Below are 18,150 nucleotides of genomic sequence, written 5' to 3'. Positions count from 1 at the left end.
AAGCTACAAGCAGCCAGAGCTGCTGCTAATGAGCTATGAGCTCCACAACGCTAGGACCAGACCTCTTTGTTCACCACCATTCTTGGGGCATCTAGCAAAGGTCCTGTCACAAATAAGGCCCTGACCATCGATGTGCTTAAATCAATCCATCGAACAAACAAAACAAAACAAAAATGAATGCCAGTTGGCAAATCCCAGTCATGGCAACATCACTGATCATCTTAGCTGTGGCACCACCGAGCATGGGCAAGATAAATGTCACTTCATCTCAGCAACATTGCTTCTCAGTGATAGCAGATAAATGGCCTTTTCCACAGAGCCTATTTTTTGAGCTAGCCAAGGAGCAATAAAGCAACGAGGAAGTTGGTAAAAGAACTCAGAGCCGACCTTGGCCAAGCACAATTGGCACTCTGTGTGTCTTTACTTGTCACCACTCCATTGGCTAGTCCAAACATAAAGGAAAACAGATACCTGGCGCTCTCCTGCTTTCTAGCACATGAAGGTATTTCTAACCCATTTTGACACTATTTCTTTCCTTGGCTCAGTTCGAGGCTCTTTCTCCACATAATATTCCAAAGAACTGCTACCAATAACTAAACTTGGCCTTCGTGCTGAAGCTGTTCTGTCATTTCTAGTCTCTCTGTTGTTTCATCTGGTTTTTGTTTCGTTTTGTTTTGTTTTTGCCATTCTGCTTTTTGCTATCATCCTCCCTTTCTTCATGAAACATCCTAATTTTCCTCGAATGGCTCATTTCTCCTACCTCCTAATTTACTGTCAGCCAGTAGCCAGGATTGGGGGGGGGCCATACAGTGTACAGCGTGCTCTGGCTATAACATTGGCTCGGGGATGCGCTAAGGCAAGCCAATCCTCTAGATGCATGTTTACTGGACTTCTGTCAGAGTCATAGGAAGGCTTCTCGTGGTCTAGACTCCTTACAGACATAGAGATGAGAGGAGCTGCTGCCTGAAACCAACAGAGCATTCCCTCTGATTCTCCAAGGTCAGATAGCACAGGAAATGACTCTGGAGGCCCGCCACTTGGTCAGCTATAGCCTGGTTTGGTGGAAGAGGCACAGAGGGCCACCACCTATTCCAGTAGAAGAATCTCATCTGATGCAACAATGAAGTAGCCTGGAGCCAAAGCCATACCCTCCTCAGGGTCCCAAAGGGCCTAGAGAACCACTGACTGACTGACTGCTGGTTCATAGAATTCCTTCCCACACTTTAATCCACCTAGATGTCCCCAGCATAGAGACGCTCACCACATTTCACAAATATCTCTTCCAAATTCTGCCAGCTCTGACTCTTCAAATCTTTTGATAACTAGGATCCTTGATGGGGAGGGCTTTGTTCAAAGTCCACAGTCTGAGCTACCCTCGTTAGCAATCGCCCACTAACTCCATGACCACCTATTTCTTCATACATCTGATATGTGCTTTCAAATACAGTCTAGGTGTTTAATACATGTCAGTAAAGAAAATCAATAGGACCCTGTCCCATAAAGCGTATCTTATAGAGGTAGAAGCATGCTAATAATAAAATTATGTGAAGCATTAGGTAGTGACAAAAGCCAGCAGGGCCATGTATGAACAGGGCGAGAGATCTTGAGGGTGATAGTGCTTCCATTTAAGACCGGGTGGTTTACATGGACCTCTTTTGCAACGTGATATTGAACTTCAACTTGAATGGAGACATGACCTTTGGAGAGTTAGGACATTCATGCAGAAAGGAAACACTTTAATAATTTTCTTCAAAAAGGTGGTATTTGTTAATAATTTGGAGCCATAGGCATACACCAATCAGTTCAAGTGAATCACTTTCTATCTTTTCTTCTTTACATGTTTAGGGAGGGGCCAGGCAAGAGCTGCTGGACCAGGAGCAGCCGGGAGCTGGGGAGTCCAGCTTGTGGGAAGTGTGCCGACCTCACAGTTTGCCTGAGCCTCACCTTGCCAGGGCACCAGTTCTATAAACATCTGGAAAATGAAGTTAGAGCCAGGGGATTCCGATAAGCGAGCAGACAGCAACCCCTGACTGGGTCAGTTCATCTATTTTGTTCCTTGCTTTTTACTTTTTCAACAGCATCTGAGGAAGCTGTTTCTCAGGGTTTAAAAAAAAAAAAAAAAAAAAAAGTGGCTGCTGGGAAGGGGCTTGGCCTGGGATATCCAAAGATGGGGGGGGGGGGGGGGGGGGGGGAGCAGAGGTGGTGCATTGGGCGCCTTTCCCTTGTGTGTTGGGGTGCATTCGTTCCTAATCTGTCCTCCCTCTGCTCAACTGCTCGACAGAGATTTATATACCAGCGTCATGATCACCCTGGATCCTTTGAGGAAAACATAAAACAAATCCCCAAGATTGGGGCAGGAGGGGGCAGCCATCAGTTACCCAAAGGGAGGCAGCTGTACACTGCTCCTATGGTTCAAGGTGCATGTTGGGGCTTCGGGCCAGATTCCAGGTGCCGCCAAAGCCGCAGGCAGAGAGCCTCTGAGTAGTTCCCAATGAGTCTCACCACCTCCCTCCCTGTGTACACCCTCCTGCCTACCCAGTCAGGATCTGAGGAGTGGTCAGCAAAGGCAAGAACCTTTCAGCTCTTCAGACTTTCTCAGATCCCTGTGCAGTTGAGAAGGAGCTCTCCTTGGACAACGCATGCAAGTTGTCCCCCTCTTCTCCAGCCTCCACACATTCTCTATGGCCCAGGTGCCCCCCACTCACCCACCCACAAAAAAATAAGTAAATAAACAAAATGTAGTAAAAACCAAATAAAAAATTTTTTCAAAAGACTAGTTTGCCCAGAAATATGATAACAAAAACCTTCTGTTTTATTGCTTTATTGTTATTCTACAACTGCACTGGGGTGATGCGACTTGCTATCCAGGGCTGACTGCAACAGGGTAGTTAACCTGTCTCTTTGTGGGGAGTATAAACCATATACGTTGGCCCGAGCCCAAAGCCTGGGAGAAATCAGGCTGTGCAAACAAAGTCTTTAATAGAAATCATCCTTTTGTCCCTCCAGTCATGACCTGGTCATTTCAGCACTAAAGGCACATAAAATTTGGAACAAAGTCCCACGGGAATCATTGGCCACAGCAAGACATAAATCCTACAGGACCTAGCTCAGCGGCATGGGATGCAATGCTCTGGTCCGTGCATCTATAGGAATTGGGCCCCTAGTACCTACTATCTACAAAACATGGTGCCGGACAGTGAAGGTGACTTAGTTCAAGCCACATACAAGGTATGTATAGCACACAAAGAAGGCAGGAAAGTACCAGGGGAGAGCAAGGGAGAGAGAGACATCATCTAGAAAAGGGGTCAGTGCTTCCTAGAGAGTCTGGCTGCTGAGTGAGCCGGGCAACATGGGAGAGGAATGAGGTACCCCATTGCATTACAGAGTCCTGGCTCTATTCAGGGCTGAAGCAGCACCCATAGAATACCCTCACATTCCACTCTACAGAATTCTGAATGAAGGGGCATCACCGGAAGTGCAGCACAGCCCCAGGACTCAGACCACATGGCACCATGCAGACCCCTCCCTCCCTCAACAGGGGCTGGCCCTGGCACTGCCTATTCCCTCTTTGAACCTCAGCTTCCCCTCTGTAAGATGGGGATATAGCTACACACCTCACTTGGCTGTGGTGAGAACTACATGGATGGTTTAGTTTAGTTTAAGCATTTAGAAGAAATCACAGCATGGGGTACATGCAAGAATCAGCTGTGATGTCCTACCACTCGCACCTTCCAGTTCTGAGGTGGAGTCCTTCACAGAAGTATCTGGCACCTGCCCTAAAGCACACTTAGAACAAAGGAATGAAAGGCTGAATTAAAACTGGGGATTTCCTGTTCTTTCATTCTTTCTTTCTTTCTTTTTTTTTTTTTTTTTTTTTTTTTTGGGGCGGGCAGGTGGTTTCTAGGCAGGGTTTCCCTGTGTAACAGCCCTGGCTCTTCTGGAACTCTCTTTGTAGACCAGGCTGGCCTCAAACTCAGAGATCTTCCTGCCTCTGCCTGCCAAGTGCTGGGATTAAGCTCTTACTCTTTTTTTTTTTTTTTTTTTTTTTTCTGAAAGTCTTTTTTTTTTTTTAGATCATTGTAGACTCACTCACATTTTAAAGAAATGATAGACTGCAAGTGTGTTTCCCCCCTCCCAGGCTGTGGAGAGGAGGAGTGGGGATAAGGTGCTACAAAGCTGTCATATAGTCATATAGACCCCGGCTGTGTGACACTGGCAATGACAGCATGCACAAGGCTCACTCAGGTTTCCCAGGTGTTGCTTGCGCTCTCCGGTGTGTTGGGGCCTAGTCTCAGGCAGTTTTATCACACATGCTGCGTTCATGGGGCCTTCATCATAGTCAAGAAAAGAGGACAGAAACCTGATGCTGTACTTCCATGTCCACACCCATTTCCCTCACCTCTCTGTCCAGTGCCAAATTCCTGGAAATCAAAATTCAGTTTTTTTTTTTTAATTAATTTGATTACTAATATGGGGACATAATTTTGAGGGCAGTGTCTATGTCACAGTGCATGTGTGGAGGGCAGAGGACAATTGTGAAGTTGGTTCTCTCCTATTTTTTTAATTCTAGGAATCAGACTCAGGTCACTGGGCTTGGGGTGGGGTGGGGGTAGGGGGTTGGCTGCAGCCTTACCTGCTGAGTCATGTTATTGGTGCCCATCAAACCTTTCCTAACATTGTTCCACTTGTAGAATGCTACATAAATAGAGCCACACAGTCTCTCTCTCTCTCTCTCTCTCTCTCTCTCTCTCTCTCTCTCTCTCTCTCTCTCTCTCTCTCTGTTTTGGCAATTGGCTTTTCTCAATCTGCACAGTTCTCCTGAGATTTATCAAAATTGTTGTCACTAATTGTTTCCTTCCTGAGTGCTATCCCATAGTTGTTGATGTAGCACTGTTTGTTTCTCCACTCATTCGCTGAAATGCGTTTGAGTTGTTTGCCAATCAGAGCCATAAGGAACTGAGAAGCTTTGACGAGTATACATGGGCCTTTGTGTGGACATGAGCTGTCACTGGCTGCCCGGCAACCTGGGCTGAAGAACACAGGTATTATGGCTGCAAACACAGCTCAGTAACAGAGTGCCTGTCATGTGAGTATAAGATCAAGGCCATGGTACAATTCCCAGAGCACACGTGTGAACACAGAGAGAGAGAGAGAGAGAGAGAGAGAGAGAGAGAGAGAGAGAGAGAGAGAGACAGACAGACAGACAGACAGACAGACAGACAGACAGACAGACAGACAGACAGTTGCTTGATCACACGGTGTTTTATAAGGAAAGGCCAAGCTGTTTTTTCCAGAATGGCTCAGGACAACTCTACCTTCCAGCCAGCAAAATATCCTTTTGTCAACCACCTCTCAGGATTGGGTGGACCTACTGGCTTCTTAAATGTTAACTGTCCTGATAGACATATGCATTTCATTTCCTGAATGGCCTGTAATGGTGGACCTATGTCCTGTGCTTATATGCCACCTATATATCCTCCAGAGTAAAATGTCTGCTCCTTCCTGTGAAATAAATGTCTTTGTGCCTGTGTTCTAGGTGGGTTGTTTCAGTCGTTTAATGTTGAGATTTTAGGGTTCATTATGTATTCTCAGCCACACTCTCGTTGGATGTATGCTTTGAAAACATTTTCTCTCCATTGGCAGCTTGCCTTTTCCCCCCTTTGAGCAAGGTCTTTCACAGAACACACATATTTAATTTTAATGTGGTCCCATTTATCATTTAGCCTTTTATGGATTATCTTAGCTCAACCATAATAAAATACCATAGGCGCAGTATCTTAGGCAACAGGTATTTATTTCTCCAAGTCTTGGAGACTATAGCAATGGCCAAGGTCAAGGTGTCAGCAGAGTCACTGTGTAGCAGGAGCTTTCTCCTTGGTCGCAGACCGCTGCTCCCTTGAATAGACTGTCTTAAGTGGAAGTGGGTGGAGAGAGAGAGAGAGAGAGAGAGAGAGAGAGAGAGAGAAAGCAGGCGTTCTGCTGCTCTTCTTCCTTGGACATGAACCCCATCATGTGGGCCTCGTAGCATGACATTATCTGAATCTTACTAGCTCCCCAAAGGCTACAGCTCCAACACCATCATGTAAGGGCCAGAGCTCCAGCCTGACAACCTCAGTGATGAGACACAGCTCAGCCCTCGGCATGTCTCAAGCTCTGACGTCAGCTTTATGAGTGCTGCCTAACCCTGCGCTGTGGGTATTCCCCCTCTGATGTTGCACAGTTTTATCTTTCACATTTTCATCTCTGTACCACTTTGAGGTTTGTAGGATGAGGTCATTTCTTGCCTTGGGGCTGTCCAGTTTTTGCCATTGTTGAAATGATTGTCTTCCCACGCTGAACCACTTTTGAGACCTTGACGAACAACACGGGGTGAATTTATGTGTGTCTGAGGTTGCTATTCTGATCTCCTGGCCCATGTATTTGTTCTCCTCCAAGCTCCCCGCCATCCCCATGGATGCACTACACAGAAAAACCTTAAAACTGAGTAGAATTCTTCTCACTTTATTCTTCTTTTTCAAGATTTCTTAGGCTGTTCTGGGGTATCTCCATGTAACTACTGTAATGAGTCCGTCTTATGCCTACAGAAAATGTTGATAGAGTTTTCTTAGAAGCTGAATTAAATTATAAATCATTTTGATAAGAAATGACATGTTTGCTTGGTGGAACCGTTGAATTGATAGACGCGTGATCTAGTTTGTTTTCTGTTGCTATGATAAAACAATCTGACCAAAAGCAACTTGGGGATAAAAGAGTTTATTTCACCTTCCACTTCCAGGTCACAGTTCATCTCTGGGATGTCAGGGAAGAAAGTCAAGGCAGGAACTCATGTTCTTTACTGGATCACTCTTTGGCTTGCTCAGGTTCAAGCCCAGCTAGCTTCTGTGTACACCTCCCCAGAAAGGGTGGGCCCTTCTGTGTCAATTAACAGTCAAGATAATCCCTCAAAGACATCCCCATAGGCCAGCCTGACACAGGCAATTACTCATTTGAGATCCCTTTTCAGATGATTCTAGTATTCATCAAGTGGACAGCTAAAGCTAATGAGAGAACCCCAACCCTTGTCAGCTTGACACACAAACGCATCGCTTTAAAACAGAAACTTTCATTTCCTTGTATCCAAGGACTCATGTTAATATCACCATATAAACCACAAAACAGCTTTTAAAGTCTTACAGTCTTTAAAATTTTCAACATTTTAAAAGTCAAAGTTCTCTTTTAAAAAACAAAATATCTTAAATATGTGTTCCTATAAAATAAAAAACAAGTTCTATATATTCCTTGGAATATATAGAATATATAAATGGAATACATAAATGTATATTATATATAAATATATTATATAATATATAAATATATAATACATAAATATATTATAGAATATATAAATATTATAGAATATATAAATGGAAGAACTGGACATTTTTTTTAAAAAGCCATACTCAAGCAAAATAAAAATCTAGCAGCATAAATTCAAATCCTGTTGCTAAAAGTCTGACATCTGGGACTCATTCGTCTTCTGGCTCCAAAGACTTAGGAAGTTCCACTTGCCCAGCTCTGCCATCTCTTACACATACAGCTTGTCTCACAGCCTCATGCAGGCTCCACTTCACACCTTGCTGGTCCCACACTCCTGCTGCCATCTCCAATATCCTTTGGTGTCCTTGGCAACAAGGCTTTAATTCACCAGCATCTTCTCCTCAGGGAATCCAACCCTGCACATGGTGCCAAGCCTCAGCTCCACTACATGACCTCTTCAATCCTGAAGCTTTCATGCTTCAAAGCCGGTACCCTGTGAGTGACTCCTACGCACTGCCAAGCACAGCTACCAGCTTGAGATGCACTCTTGGATTCCTTGGACCACAGCTTCTAAGTGCTGAGCACGTGGAAACACATTCATATTTCACCGGTGAAGCATAAAATAATCACTTCAATAATGACAAGTTCTTGTCAATCACAGCTAACTCTTCGGCCCCAGCAGACCAGTACCCTACTATGCCAAAGAACCCCAAAATGTTTGCCTTCCACGGTACTTATTCCCTTCTAATCACAGCTGATTCTTGAGCTCCAGAGGATCAGCACACACAAACTCTTGTTTTCCTCTTTTGTCATATATTAAATCCCAACCACAGTTTCTCCTCCATCCATGTCTCCAAGTTCACACACACCTACTTCCCTTCTCACTAAGATCCACTCCTCTTCCACTTCAGTTCAGAAAAGAGAGGGCTTCTCAAGGCTATCAAACCAAACACAGCATAGCAAGTTAACAAGTTACACTAGGACTAGGCACAAACCCTCATATCAAGGCTGAGTGAAGCAATCCGGTAGGAGGAGAAGGGACCCAAGAGTAGGTAAAGGAGTCATAGACACCCATTCCCACTATTAGGGGTGCCACAAAAACAGCAAGCTACACAACCATGGTATGCATGCAGAGGACCTAGCACAGACCCGTGCAGGCACCGTGATTGTCACTTCAGTCCTATAATCTTTGCTTAGTTGATTCTATGGGCTGTGTTCTCATGGAGAACACACAGATTCTTAATCCAATATATATATATATCTCACACGAGTAGCCGCTATCACATATACAGACAGAATCTTCATTTACCTGTGAAACTTCACAGCACAAGCCTCCATATCCCATATTCCCTCTCAGTACTCATACCTTCCAAGTTTCAACAAGACATCCCACTAAAGTCTGCACACTAAAGGACTTTCCCAGATCGCAGATGCAGCTCCCCAGGGAATGGTAGCACCTTAGTAGGCCGGGCCCTCTCTTACAGATATGCCCACAAACTAGCCTGATAAAAAAAACAATTGCTCAACTGAGGATCTTTTGACAGGCGATTCTATGATATGTTAAGTTGACGGTTTAAGTTAATCAGAACAACACTTATAAGACTGGTTTCACACCTGGTTCAAAAATTTTACTGTGTCCATTTTGTTACATATTTTATTAGGTTTGTACCTAAATACTCGAGTCTGTTGGCGTGCTTAAAGGGCACTGTATTCTAGTTTTGGTTCTATCATGTGCGGGATTAGTAAAGGACAGGACAGTGTAATTGATTGTTGATTCCTGTACCCTGATCTGGGATCTTAAGCTCCCTGGGTCTAGGAATCCTCCAATATAACTTTTGGGACTCTACGCAGTATATCAACTGCCAGGAGAGATTATTTCCTCCTTACCAACCTGTATGTTTTTCATGGTGTCCTATTCAGATTTAGCTACCAAGTCATCTGAGAAGAGAAACTTCAATTGAGGAATTGCATAGATCAGATTGGCCTGTGGGCATGTTTGTGGAGACCTGTCTTTATTGTTCCTTGACATAGGAGGACCTAATCCACCATGGGTAGCTCCATTCCCTATGCTACCATAAAAGAAAGCTAACTAAGCATGGGCCTGCACATGAGCTAGAAAGCAGATTTACTCTATTATTTCTGTCTCAAGTTCCTATTTAAGTGGCCTGACGCCTCTAAATGACATAGTGGGACCTAGAAGTGTAAGATAAGAGAAACCCTTCCCTCCTATAAGTTGCTTTTGGTCAGAATATGTTATTAGAGTAACAGAACCTAGGGCCCCGTGCCTCTCGCCATGTCAGACTATCCTTCTGGGCGCTAGTGCAGGCATGGTCTTTAGATGAAGAACAAACACACAAGATAATCAGGTAAAGCAATGGTCCCTCCATGAGGGGGTCACTTTGTCCAGAGAATGACATGAGTGCAGGGAGCACTACTAGCAGCTAGTGATAGGATGCCAGGGGTAGCTTTGAGCATCCTACCAGGCAAGAGCAGGGACTTATTCTGCCTCAAGTGTCAACAGTACTGAGGTTGCGACACTCCAGGTAGAGTGAGATCCCACTTAACTGCTCCCGCACATACTCACAGCTGGGCCCCAGTTACAAGCCTCCATTGGACATCTATTGAGAATTGCATTTCTTTGAGAATGCTGATTTCAGTTCCCAGCCCTGGCATTCCTCATCAATTTTGAAATCCATCTTTGAAATTCTATATGATTCATAAAAAAACCCATATGCTAATTACTAACTCTCTCATACTTAAGGTGAAAAACAATATGTTTGCTAGGACCACTATATCTATAGGGTTATCACAGTTTATACCACACTACACACTACACACACACACACACACACACACACACACATACACACTACACACACACACACACACACATACACACACACACACATACACACACACACATACACACACACACACACACATACACACACACACATACACACACACACACATACACACACACACACACACATACACACACACACATACACACACACACACATACACACACACACATACACACACACACATACACACACACACACATACACACACACACACACACACACACACACATACACACACACACACACACACACACACACACACACACACACACACACACACACAGTGCTTTCTGACATCCTGCCAGAAAAAGCCTTTGAATGTCAGCCAAGAACAAGAGCACTCAGGGACATGTGCCTTCCTTTACTATTCAAAACGCAGCCTTTGCTTTTATTGGTTTGAATCATTTCCTCCAATTATTTAACATCCACAACCATGTAGTATGTTAAAAATAATCCAAGGGACCATCTTGCTATCAGGAAATCAAGCATCTCCAACAACACTGAAGATCCCACTATAAGACTATTACTACACAAAAATTAAGTGCTCAATCCCTGAAAAACTCCTAAGAACCAGGTCACATGGGTCTCTTGATCAAGATCCAGAGAAATCTTCATCAAAAGATATCAAGACCTAAGTTATGATTTGACTGAGTTAAGAAACTGAAAGCCTCAGAGGGATGGTAAGTTTAAGCGTGTGTGTGTGTGTGTGTGTGTGTGTGTGTGTGCACGCGCGCGCGCCCACGCATGTATGTACATTTTATTTTCAGAAAGAATTTATTCTTAGGGTAGTAAGATAGTTTATTGAGAGTACCTTTTACCTGTGTCTTCATAGGCCATGGTTCTAAGGAAAAAAAATTATGTGACTCTTTTCTAACAACTCAAATAAAAGTCTCAGTGTGCTCCTGACTAAAGCACACTGGACCAATGTCAGAGGCCAGTAAAATATGCTAAGCCACCTGCCTGGGGCTATACTAGTGATGCTAGAGAGGGAGATGGGAAAGGGAAAGCAAGGCAACCTGTTGATGAACCACAGTGACCAGGCAATAGCAGAGCCATGGCTCTCCACTCAACAGAGGCTGGAGCCTAAAGAATCAAGCACAGAAGCTTTTCAGTCTCAAGAGGTCCCATTTATTAATTGTTGATCTTAGAGTCTGAGCTGTTGGTGTTCTGTTCAGGAAGTTTTCTCCTGTGCCAATGAGTTCAAGGCTCTTCTCCATTTACTGTTCTAATAGATTTAGTGTATCTGGTTTTATGTTAAGATCCTCAATCCACTTGGACTTGATTTTTGTGCAGAGTGATAAATATGGACCTATTTGAATTGTTTTACATGTAGACATCCAATTAGACCAGCACTATTTATTGCAGATGCTATCATTTTTCTATTGTATGATTTGGGCTTCTTTGTCAAAAATCAAGTGTCTATATGTGTGTGGATTTATTTCTGGGTCTTCAATTCAATTCCACTGACTGATCAGCCTATTTCTATGCCAGTCCCGTGCCATTTTTTATTACTATTGCTCTGTAGTACAGCTTGAGATCAGAGATGGAGATTCCTCCATAAGATCTTTTGTTGTCCAGGATTTTTTTTAGTTATTCTGGGTTTTTTGTTTTTCCATATGAAGTTTATAATAGTTCTTTCAATGTCTGCAAGAATTTTGTTGGTGTTTTAGTGGGAATTACATTGAATCTGTAGATTGCTTTTGATAAGATGGCCATTTTTACTATATTAATCCTACTAATCCATGAGCATGGGAGATCTCTCCATCTTCTGATATCTTCAATGTCTTTCTTTGGAGACTTGAAGTTCTTGCCATACAGGTCTTTCACTTGCTTGGTTAGAGTTACACCAAGATATTTTATATTATTTGTGCCTATTGTGAAGGGTATTGTTTCTCTAATTTCTTTTTCAGCCCATTTTTCACTTGTATACTTAAGGGCTACTGATTTATTTTGAGTTAATTTTGTATCCAGCCACTTTGCTGAAGATGTTTATCAACTGTAGGAGTTCCCTTGTAGAATTCTTGGGGTCACTTATGTATACTATCATATCATCTGCAAATAGCCATACTTTGACTTCTTGTTTTCCAATTTGGATCCCCTTGATCTCCTTTTGTGTATTATTGCTCTAGCTAGGACTTTAAGCATTATATTGAAGAGATATGGAGAGAGTAGGCAGCCTGCCTGGAGACCTACCACAGGGTAGGCTCCCGGGAAATGGGGGTAACTTTAGCTGAGACCCATACTAATGGGACATATGGAGACTGAAGAAGCCACCCTCTAACCAGACAGAAATTCTAATAGAGGTATGGGAACACCAACCCACCCACAAAAATTCCAGCCCAAAATTTACCCTACCTACAAGATGTGCAAGTATAAAGAAAGAACAGAGATTAAGGGAATGTCTACCTAATACCTGGCTACACAATGCAAGAGAGCCATCCCATGACACTATTAATGACATCCTGCTACGCTTGCAGAAGGGCGGCTAGCATAGCTGTCCTCGGAGAGACCTCACTCAGCAAGGGATGGAAACAGATACTGAGAATCACAGCCAAACATTAGGAGGAGATCAGAGAGCCTTGTGGGAGAGTGGGAGGAAGGATAGAAGGATCCTGCGGGAAGAGGAGGTCCACAAAAAGACTAACTGAGCCAACTAACCTGGGCCCAGGGGGATGTGTGGAGACTGAAACATCAACCAAAGACTTTGCGTAGATTGGACCTAGACATATGTATCCCATGGGCATCTTGGTCTTCTTGTGGGTCCTCTAGTAAGGGGAGAGGGGGCAGTCTCTGACAAGGACACTCTTGTATGACTTTTTATCATGCTATCCTGGTGGGGCTCCCTTGCCAGGTCACTGTAATAGAGGATATGCTCAGTCCTGGTAGATTTACTGTGCTGGGATGAATAGGTGGGCAATTCCCCTTTTCTGAGGGAGAGGGAAGAAGGAATATGAGGAAAAGGGAGAGAGAGTGGGATGGGGTAGAGAGGAGAGAGGGGGCTACAATTGGGATGTAAAATGAATAAATGAATTAATTTTTAAAAAGGAGCACTAAATAGATTGGACCAGAAAAGAAAATTCTCCTACCACATAATAATCAAAACAAAATATAAAAAGAAAAAAATGCAAAAAGCTGTAAGGGAAAATGGCCAAGTAGCATATAAAGGCAGATATATCAGAATTATACCTGACTTCTCAACAGAGACTGTAAAAGCCAGAAGGCCCTGGGCAGACGTCTTAGAGTCTCTAAGAGACCTCAGAGTACTATGCCCAGCAAAACTTTTAATCACCATAAATAGAGAAAACAAAATATTCCACAACAAAAACAAATTTAAACAATATCTATCCACAAATCCATCCCTACAGAAGATACTAGAAGGAAAACTCCAAACTAAGGAGGTTAACTATACCCAAAGTAGGGGGAGTATCAAGCTTATACAGGATCCTAGCCTGGAGGGACCAGCCCAGCTTTGGAGTGACCCCATGGAGTAAATTTGTCCTCTCTGAAGAACCCCGAGATTCTCCTCAACTGAAGAATTAATTCTTGTATGGATGCTCACAACACTCACTGTAGTTTGAGACCAAACTGTTCCACAGATCACAGAACAAGAAGAAAAACGAAGATGGGGCCAATGGAACACAACCACTACTATACATCTTTACCAGAGGTTCGAGCAAAGTCATGGCTGGGGAAATCTTCAGGGTTGCCCGATTTCATTAATGACTAAATTAGTCATCTTAGGAGATTCTGGTTAAAAACCCTGTAACACCAAAAGGGTACAGTGCCAAGGGTAGCTGCCAGAGAAGGCCTCCAAAGTCTGACAAAGATGGACAGGAAAAATGAGGAAGTGAAGAATATGTGTGGGCCAGAAAGGCTTGTCTTTTCCCACTGGAGAAAATCATGTGGCCTGTGGAGTTGTTATCAGTATTATGATGAAATTATATTCTTTGCTGAAAGCATGAAGCCTGTAATTGGTGATTTATCCCCTGATGTGGTCAAGTACAGATACATACACTGGTAGAGTTCTTGGCTAGAAACCCTTGGGTCTTTTCTAACAGTGGGTAAATATGTGTAGTGTGGCATATGGCCTCCCGAGATTCCACGTCCATCCAGAAGAAGAGTCTATGCACATCTTGAGAAATCTATCATCTCTGAGCTGAGATCCAGCCTTCATCTGGGAGCTGATACTGGATCCCATGCTCCCCTAGAGGCACATCACTAAGGACAGAAAAGTGACAACCTGTGATTATATTTGAGCCAGAACTTTGGCACGGGGGCGGGGGGGATGAGGTGGGGAGGAGTAATAAAATAGCCAAAGGAAATATTCTGAACTCAGTCCAAAGGCAAGGAGATAGATGATGTGCCTGTGAAGTTAAGAGACTCAGAAGACCAAGCGAGAAGAGTAAGCCAGAATCTAACAAGATCCCTAGAAGAAAAAGGCAAACATGTTATCAAAGAGAATATGTTACTGTATTTTAGGTGTTGAAGGTACATAATAAAGAACTGAGGGTACCCTAAAGGGCAGATGGTGACAGAGCACAGAGTGCTTAGAGAGCAGCCACTTGCAGGATAGCTGTCAACTTCCAGAGGGAACATCCCCAGTGGGAGGAAAGAGAATCAACAAGGCTGTAAGAAATGGGTAGAGCAGTCAGCTTCCTGCCACTATGACAAAATACCAGACGCAGACAACTGAAACACCGAAAAAGGTTTAATATATTCAGGATGCAGTCTGGGAAACAGAAAATCCCACCTCACAGTGGGAACAGCAATGATGGATGTACCTTACATACACCCAGGGGTTACACAAGTAATTACATATATTACCCAAAGCAGAGGAAGTTAAAAGTACCAAGATCACTCTGGAGAAAGGTCAACCCAGGGAAAAAATTGTACAACGTAAAACATGAAAAACAGCAAGCATCCCTAAACCAGGAAGCTACAAAATATCCTCAACACTGCAGTTCTAGAGGTTCAATCTTGAGAAGAAACATTATCTGAGAAAGCCAAAAACAAACAAACAAAGGTAGAACAAGGAGGAAGAGCAAAGAGTGATCAGCATGTTGGCAAACAGGCCAGCTGAGATTGTGCTCATTCATGATGAAATCACATCAAGTGGGCAGGGGGCAAAGCAGTAGCGTGAGCACAAATAAACGTCATTAATGCCTGAAAAAAGACAAAGACCTCAAATCAGTGGTTTATAGGAGAATGCAGAGCTGAGCACCCAAAGGCTGTAACACATTCCGATTTACGTACACGCACTTGCCACACACAATTCTAGAAAGCAAGCTTCCCAGTGACCAGAGAGTTGGCTGAGAGATTAAGAACACTGGCCACTCTGCTGGAGGACCTGATTCCATTCCCAGTACAACCATCGGAGACACCAGTCCCAGCGGTATCTGATGCCCTCTTCTGGCCTCCGCAGGTACTGCATGCATGTGGTACGCAGACACACATCCAGGCAAAACACCCACACACATAATTTTTGAAAAATACTTCTTTTGAAAAGCTAGCCTCCAAAGCCTAATGAAACCACACCATTCATGCCATGCCCAGATCGGTTTCACTCCAGCTCAAACACGATGGAGCAGATGGAGGGAGAAAAAGACAAACTACATTGTGCTTGAAATTAAAAAAAAAAAGTCAAAGAATATTTATTTAAACTAGAAATATAAACTTGTGAAAGGTAGATAAAGCATACTGCAGGGGAGTTACACTGTCAGTGTTTAATTAGAAATAATAAAGTCCTAAGCGGCATGGTAGTTCATGGCTGTAACCCCAACACTCGGGACTCGGAGGCAAAGGCTCTCTGTAACCCACTTGCCAGCAGGAGCAAAATGGGGATCTCCAGGTGCAGGAGGAGACCCTGCCTGCTGGAAACAAGAACCAAGGAAAACATGAGGACCTCCAGGTGTAGGGGGAGACCCTGCCTGCTGGAAACAAGAACAGAGGAAAACATCTGATCCTAGGCAGTCTCTGGCCTCCAACACGTTCACACATCCAAATATATGTGTTTATATTCATGTATGCACACATATATTACACACATTAAAATAAAAATAATGAAGATAAAAGTAAAAATTAATGAAAATAGAAATCAAACACATAAGAGTAACTATTGGTAAACTTAACAGCTATTTTTTTTTGAAAAGCAAAACATTATTGTCATATCAGTAAAGAAAATAAGAGATAAACATTATTAGAAATGAAAGAAAAATCCTAGGAAATGCTTATTATGCATTATTAAAGATAACTTACTGCCAATAAACATAATCTTATAGAAATACACAACCTTAAAAAAGTTGACTTAATAAAAAAAAAGAAAAAAGCAGCCAAAAATTCTACTATCATTTTAAAAATTACATCAATTGCTTCAAATGTTAAGACCAGGGACACCAGGCTCAGATGGCTGTGCAAGCATGCTTTACCAAACAGAAAAGGACAGATAATTCCAAATTGACATAAACTCTTCCAGAGAACTCTTTTTACTAGACCAACCTGACCTTAATTCCAAACAAGACAGACACAGTGTACCAGGCCAACTGTGCTCATCAGCATACATGATAAAAATGTAAACAAAATATTGGCAAACCAAATTCAAAAACATGTACAAGCAATAAAATGCCATTTTCAATGTGAGTGTATCCAAAAAAAGTAATATTAAGGGGACATAAAAAGCATAAATTAATGCAGTTCATCATATTAACACATTAGAACTAAAGATGAATGGTTATCCCACTAAATAAATAAATACCCCTCAATGTCCTTCCATAAATATAATCTGAAAAACACAACGCTGAGTCAAAGCTGTCACAAACATGGTCCTCAGTGATGAAAGCTGACAAGTGTCCCTTCTAAAAGCAGTTGCAGAAATCAACACAAGCGGGTCAGTTCATTACTTTACCAAGGAAAACATCTCAAAAAGAATAGCAACCACAAACAGCAAAGTGACAGAAAAATTTGACAACTTAAAAACCAAGAACTTTCTCATTTTCATGTTATTTTTCAATAACAAACTGGGAAGTTAGGGACTTTTTGGGGGGGTTGTTTGTGTTTGTCTGTTTTTGTTTTCTGTTTATAATGATTAGCAGTGGAGGGTTAGTCTCTATGATAAAAAGGATTTCCCAAATCAAAATTTAATAGGTAAAATTATAAATGGAAATTTAACAGTGAATTTATAAGAGGCTAAATCTTAAGTAACCATTAGACAAACATGAATTAAAAGCACATTAGGATCCTAGTACTTGGCAGACGCCACTGTCCCCTGCTGCCACTTGCTGCAGCCATGGTCAACCCCACCAACAGCGAGCCCTTGGGCTGCGTCTCCTTCAAGCTGTTTGCTGCAGACAAAGTTCCATAGACAGCCGAAAACTTTCGTGCTCTGAACACTAGAGAGAAAGGACTTGGAAATAAAGGTTGTTCCTTTCCCAGGATTCATGTGCCAGGGTGGTGACTTCACACGTCATAATGGCGCTGGTGGCAGGTCCATCAATGGGGAGAAATTTGAGGATGTGAACTTCATCTTGAAGCATACAGAACCTGGCATCTTGTCCTCAGCAAATGCTGGACCGAACACAAATGGTTCCCAGTTTTTTATCTGCACTGCCAAGACTGAGTGGCTGGTTGGCAAGCGTGTGGTCGTTGGGTAGGTGAAAGAAGGCATGAGCACCGTGGAAGCCATGGAGCGCTTCTGGTCCAGGGATGGCAAGACCAGCAAGAAGATCACTGTGGACAACTCTTAATTCTTTGGACTCATGGGCATCTTATCCACCAGACCAATTCCTTCTGTAGCTCAGCAGAGCGCCCCACCCCATCTGCTTGCAGTACCCTGTAATCGCTGCTCTCACTGAAGTTCTTTGGGTTTCATATTGCCATCATTGTCCTCCAAGTCTATCAGAGTTGAGTTTATGATTATGAATAAAAAGTAAGTGGGGAGGGGGAGGGGAGATCCTAGTACTTATGAGGCTGAAACAAGGGGTTGAGAGCAACC

General features: G+C 43.0%; 1 pseudogene; it reads left to right on the top strand.

Moving 5' to 3' along the window:
• The first annotated feature begins 17,445 nt into the window (after positions 1–17,445).
• LOC127187086 (peptidyl-prolyl cis-trans isomerase A-like) lies at positions 17,446–17,902 on the top strand (annotated as a pseudogene).
• The last annotated feature ends 248 nt before the right edge of the window (positions 17,903–18,150 follow it).

This window comes from Acomys russatus, chromosome 3 (genome assembly GCF_903995435.1).
Source record: "Acomys russatus chromosome 3, mAcoRus1.1, whole genome shotgun sequence".
NCBI lineage: Eukaryota > Metazoa > Chordata > Mammalia > Rodentia > Muridae > Acomys > Acomys russatus.
This window is presented reverse-complemented; position numbering and strand designations above follow the sequence as displayed.